Raw genomic sequence first — 6,000 nt, 5'->3', positions numbered from 1 at the left:
AGGATACGGGGTAAACCTTTCAGGACTGAGATGAGAAATTACTTCACCCAGAGAGCGGTGAGCCTGTGGAATTCGCTACCACAGAAAGCAGTTGAGGCCAAAACATTGTATGCTTTCAAGAAGGAGTTAGATATAGCTCTTGGGGCGAAAGGGATCAAAGGATGTGGGGGGAAAAGTGGGAACAGGTTACTGAGTTGGATGATCAGCCATGATCATAACGAAGGGCCAAATGACCTACTCCTGCTCCTATTTTCTATGTTAACCTTGCTTTGAGTTACCTGACTACAAAGATGGTACAGGGCATAACTGTATTAGTTACAAGTAAAGAGTGAATGAGAATGTGTGTGTAAATGTGTTTTAATTTTTTTTGTCTCTTTTTTTTCTCCACACTTTGTAATGAAATGCATTTTAAAATGGCATTTCATTCCTCCAAGGATGGAGGACTCTATCTGAATGCATGTAGCATTTGCAACAAAACAGATGAACTGAGAGTGCAAATAGAAATAAATAAGTACGATCTGATAGCCGTTACAGAGTCATGGCTGCAGGACGACATAGATTGGAACCTGAATATTGAAGGGTACATGGCATTTATGAAGGACAGGAAGCTAGGAAAAGGTGGAGGGGTAGTTCTGTTAATTAATGATGGTATAAGCTCAATAGAGAGGGATGACCTAAGTTCAGGAGACCAGGATGTAGAAGCAGTTTGGATAGAGATGAGAAATCATAAAGGCAAGAAGTCATTTGTGGGAGCAGTGTACAGGCCACCTAACATTAACCACACTGTAGGACGGGGTATAAAGGAAGAAATAATGGCTACTTGTCAGAAAGCTACAGCAATAATTATGGGGGATTTTAACCTACATATAAACTGGAAAAATCAGATGGGCAGAGGTAGCCCAGATGATGAGTACATCGAATGTTTTCAGGATAATTTCTTGGAACACTACGTTCTGGAGTCAACCAGACAGAAGGCTGTACTAGACCTGATATTGTGCAACGATTTAGGATTAATTAAGGTGCCCCTAGGTAGCAGTGATCATATGATTAAATCTTACATTCAGTTTGAGGGAAAGAAGAGTGGGTCCAAGCCTAATATTTTTAACTTAAATAAGGGTGATTATGAGGGCATGAAAGCAGAGCTAGCTAAAGTGAACTGGCAAATCAGGTTAAGGGATAGGTCAATAGAGATGCAGTGGCAGACATTTAAAGGGATATTTCAGAATACACAGAATAGATGCATTTCAACATGAAAGAAAAATTCCAAGGGTGGGACCCGCCATCCATGGTGAACTAAAACTGTTAAAGATCGTCTCAAACTTAAAGAAAAGCACAAAGATGGGAAGCAGGTCAGGAGATTGTATAGAATATTAAAAAAACAGCAAAGAATGACTGAAAGATTGATAAGGAAGGTACAAGGGGTGGCACAGTGGCGCAGTGGTTAGCACCGCAGCCTCACAGCTCCAGGGACCCGGGTTCGATTCTGGGTACTGCCTGTGTGGAGTTTGCAAGTTCTCCCTGTGTCTGCGTGGGTTTTCTCTGGGTGCTCCGGTTTCCTCCCACATCCAAAGACTTGCAGGTGATAGGTAAATTGGCTGTTATAAATTGCCCCTAGTCTAGGTAGGAAATATGGGATTACTGTAGGGTTAGCATAAATGGGTGGTTGTTGGTCGGCACAGACTCGGTGGGCCGAAAGGCCTGTTTCAGTGCTGTATCTCTAAAATAAAAAAAAAGGTAAAATTAGAGTACAAGAGAAAGCTAGCTAGAAATATAAAGACAGATAGTAAGAGTTTCTATAGATATTTAAAAAAGAAAAGTTAACAAAGTGAGCGATGGTCCTATAGAAAGTGAGTCTGGGGAATTAATAATGGATAATAAGGAGATGGCAGATGAATTTAACATATATTTTCCATCTGTCTTCACTATTGAGGATACAAATAACATCCCAGTATTAGCTGTAAGTCAGGAAATGGAAGGAAGGGAGGAACTCAAGAAAATTACAATCACCAGGGAAGTGCTACTGAACAAATTGTTGGAGCTGCGGATTGACAAGTCCCCGGGTCCTGATGGGCTTCATCCTCGGGTGTTAAAAGAAGTGGTGAGTGAGATAGTTCATGCGTTAGTTTTAATTCTCTGAATTTCCCTAGCTTCGGGGAAGGTTCCGTTAGATTGGAAAATAGCAAATGTAACTCCTTCATTCAAAAAGAGAGGGAGACAGAAAGCAGGAAACTACAGGCCAGTTGGCTTAACATCTGTCTTAGGGAAAATGTCAGAAGCTATTGTTAAAGACACTATTGCAGGGCATTTAGAAAAATTCAGGGTAATCAGGCAGAGTCAACATGGTTTTGTGAAAGGGAAATCATGTTTAACCAATTTATTGGAGTTCTTTGAGGGAGTTACATGTGATGTGGATAAAGGGTGTATGTATTGCACTTAGATTTCCAGAAGGCATTTGATAAGGTGCCACATCAAAGGTTATTGCAGAAAATAAAAGCTTGTGGTGTAGGGGGTAATATATTGGCATGGATAGAAGATTGGCTAGCTAACAGGAAACAGAGAGTAGACATAAATGGGTCATTTTTTGGTTGGCAAGATGTAACGAGTGGTGTGCCACAGGGATCTGTGCTGGGACCTCAACTTTTTACAATTTATATAAATGACTTAGATGAAGGGACCAAAGGTATGGTTGCTAAATTTGCTGATGACACAAAGATAGGTAGGAAAGTAACTTGTGAAGAGGACATAAGGGGGCTACAAAATAGAGATAGATTAGGTGAGTGGGCAAAGACCTGGCAAATGGAGTATAATGTTGGAAAGTGTGAAATTGTCCACTTTGGCAGGAAGAGTTACAAATAAGCATATTATCTAAATGGTGAGAGATTGCAGAGCTCTGAGATGCAGAGGGATCTGGGTGTCCTAGTGCATGAATTGCAAAAAGTTAGTATGCAGGTACAGCACATAATTAGGAAAGCTAATAGAATGTTATCGTTTATTGTGAGGGGAATTGAGTACAAAGGTAGGGAGGTTATGCTTCAGGTATACAGGGCATTGGTGAGACTACATCTGGAGTACTGTGTACAATACTGGTCTCCTTATTTAAGGAAGGATGTAAATGTGTTGGAGGCAGTTCAGAGAAGGTTTACTAGACTAATACCTGGAATGGGTGGGCTGTCTTACGAGGAACAATTAGACAGGCTAGGCTTGTATCCGCTGGAATTAAGAAGAGTAAGAGGCGACTTGATTGAAACATATAAGATCCTGAGGGGTCTTGACAGGGTGGATGTGGAAAGGATGTTTCCCCTTGTGGGAGAATCTAGAACTAGGGGTCACTGTTTAAAAATAAGGGGTTGCCCATTTAAGACAGAGATGAGGAGAAATTTTTTCTCTGAGGGTCGTGAGTGTTTGGAATTCTCTTCCTAAAAAGGCGGTGGAAGCAGAGTCATTGAATATTTTTACGGTTGAGGTAGACAGATTCTTGATAAGCAAGGGGGTGGAAGGTTATCGGGGGTAAGTGGAAATGTGGAGTAATCAGTTCATCCATGAACTTGTTGAATGGCGGAGCAGGCTCGAAAAGCTGAGTGGCCTACTCCTGCTACTAATTCGTATGTTCATATGTGTTATTGAAAGTGCTTCCTTTTTTTTATTGTTTTGAGGACTTGTATTTAAAAAGGACAGTGCACTCCTCCAGCCTTGATTGTAACAATATTTTTCCTGATTATAGTTTCTAAAACCTTACCCACCACTGACATTGAACTAACTGGCCTATTGTTGCTCGGATTGTCCTTTCACCCTTTCTTGAATAAGGGTGTCACATTTGCCACTCTCTAATTCTCTGGCACCTTCCCCGTTTCCAGGGAAGATTGGAAGATTATGTCAAGCCCTTCCGCTACCTCCATCCCCACTTCCTTTAGCAACCTGGGATGCAAGTCAACTGGACCAGGTGACCTATCTAACTCAGCACAGCCAGCCTTTTTAGTACCTCCTCCTCTCAATTTTTATCCTATCATTGCCTCTTTTCTCTCTGCTTCTGCTGATATTTTCTCAGCCTCCAGTTCTTTAGTGAACACTGATACAGAGTACTTATTAAGTATATTAGCCTTGCCCTGTGTTTCTAAGTATATATTAGCCTCTCTGTCACTAATAGACCCCACTCCTCCTCTTACTATTTACTCCTCTGTTTACTATTTACAGGCCGTTAGAAAATCTTTGGGTTCCCTTTGCCAGTCTTATTTTCCTCTTTGTCTCCCCTCTCAACTTATTGTATATGGCCTGGTTTTCCCTTGATGAATTCACCTGACATGCATCGTACACCCTCTTTTTTGGTTTCATCATCATCTCTATCTCCCTTGTCAACCAAGGAACCCTGTTCTTGGTTCCCTTACCTTTCACCCTTATTGTAATGTTCCCAGCCTGTATCTGAAGCATCTCTTCCTTAAAGATAACCCAATGTTCCGATACAGCTCTTCCTGCCAGTCTTTGATTCCATTCTACCCTGGCTAGATACCTTCCCATTGCGTTTAAAGTAGCCCTCTTCCAATCTAGACATACTACCTTATTTTGTTCCTTGCTATTCTGCATTGCTAGTCTAAACCTTATGATATGATGATCACTCTTACCCAAGTGCTTCCCCACAGACACTTGTTCCACTTGGCCCACCTCACTTCCCAGCACCAGATCCAGCAATGCCTCTTTTCTAGTTGGACTGAAAACATACTGATCGAGAAAGTTCTCCTGAACACATTTCAGAACTTCATCCCCCTCCTTAACCTTTTCTCTAAAATTATCTCAGTCAATATTTGGGTAATTGAAGTCCCCCAGTATCACCACTCTATAGTTCTTGCACATCTCTGTGATTTCCCTGCAGATTTGCCCTCTATATCTCTCTCACTATTTGGAGGCCTATAGATTACTCCTAATAGCGTGATCATACACTTTTTGCTCCTTGACTAACCAAATGGACTCTGTCCTTGCCTCTTCAAGGACATCCTCCCTTTCCAGCACAGCAGTGCCTTCCCACCTCCCTTTTTTCATTCTCTAGTTTTCCTGAACACTTCATATCCTTATATTTTAAGTGTCCAGTCCTCACTATTTTTAAGCCACATTTCCATTATTGGCACTGCATCATATTCCCATACTGCTATTTGTGCTTGTAGCTCACCAACCTTATTCACCACACTTTGTGTGTTTACACACACGCATTGTAATCCTGTCATTGCATTCCTCGTAGTCCTGCTCAGTATACTCCCACCTAATACTTCACTATTTCCTACTCTAGTGTTATCTGTCTCTTCCAACTCACTGTGCACCTTGGTATTCCTCTCGTGTATTATCTCCTGGTTCCCACAGCCCCGCCAAGTTAGTTTAAACCCTCTCCAATAGCACTAGCCAATTGCCCCAAGGAAATTTGTCCCAGTTCTGATCAGGTGCAACACCCTAGACCTGTACAGGTCCCACTTTCTACAGAACTGGTCCCAGTACCCCAGGAATCTAAAGCTGTCCCTCCTGCACCATCTTTCCAGCCACACATTCCTCCGTACTATCCTCCCATTTCTATACTCACTTGCACGTGATACTGAAGCAGTCCGTGTAGAAATGCAGCAAGACTTGGACAATATCCAGGCTTAGGCTGATAAGTGGCAAGTAACATTCACACCACACAAGTGCCAGGCAATGACCATCTCCAACAAGAGAGAATCTAACCATCTCCCCTTGACATTCAATGACATTACCATCGCTGAATCCCCCACTATCAACATCCTAGGGGCTACCATTGACCAGAAACTGAACTGGAGTAGCCATATAAATACCGTGGCTACAAGAGCAGGTCAGAGGCTAGGAATCCTGCAGCGATTAACTCATCTCCTAACTCCCCAAAGCCTGTCCATCATCTACAAGGCACAAGGGCGGCACAATGGCGCAGTGGTTAGCACCGCAGGCTCACAGCTCCAGCAACCCGGGTTCGGTTCTGGGTACTGTCTGTGTGGAGTTTGCAAGTTCTCC

The sequence above is a fragment of the Heterodontus francisci genome, chromosome 24 (assembly GCF_036365525.1).
Source record: "Heterodontus francisci isolate sHetFra1 chromosome 24, sHetFra1.hap1, whole genome shotgun sequence".
Classification (NCBI taxonomy): domain Eukaryota; kingdom Metazoa; phylum Chordata; class Chondrichthyes; order Heterodontiformes; family Heterodontidae; genus Heterodontus; species Heterodontus francisci.
Note: the sequence above shows the minus strand (reverse complement) of the source record.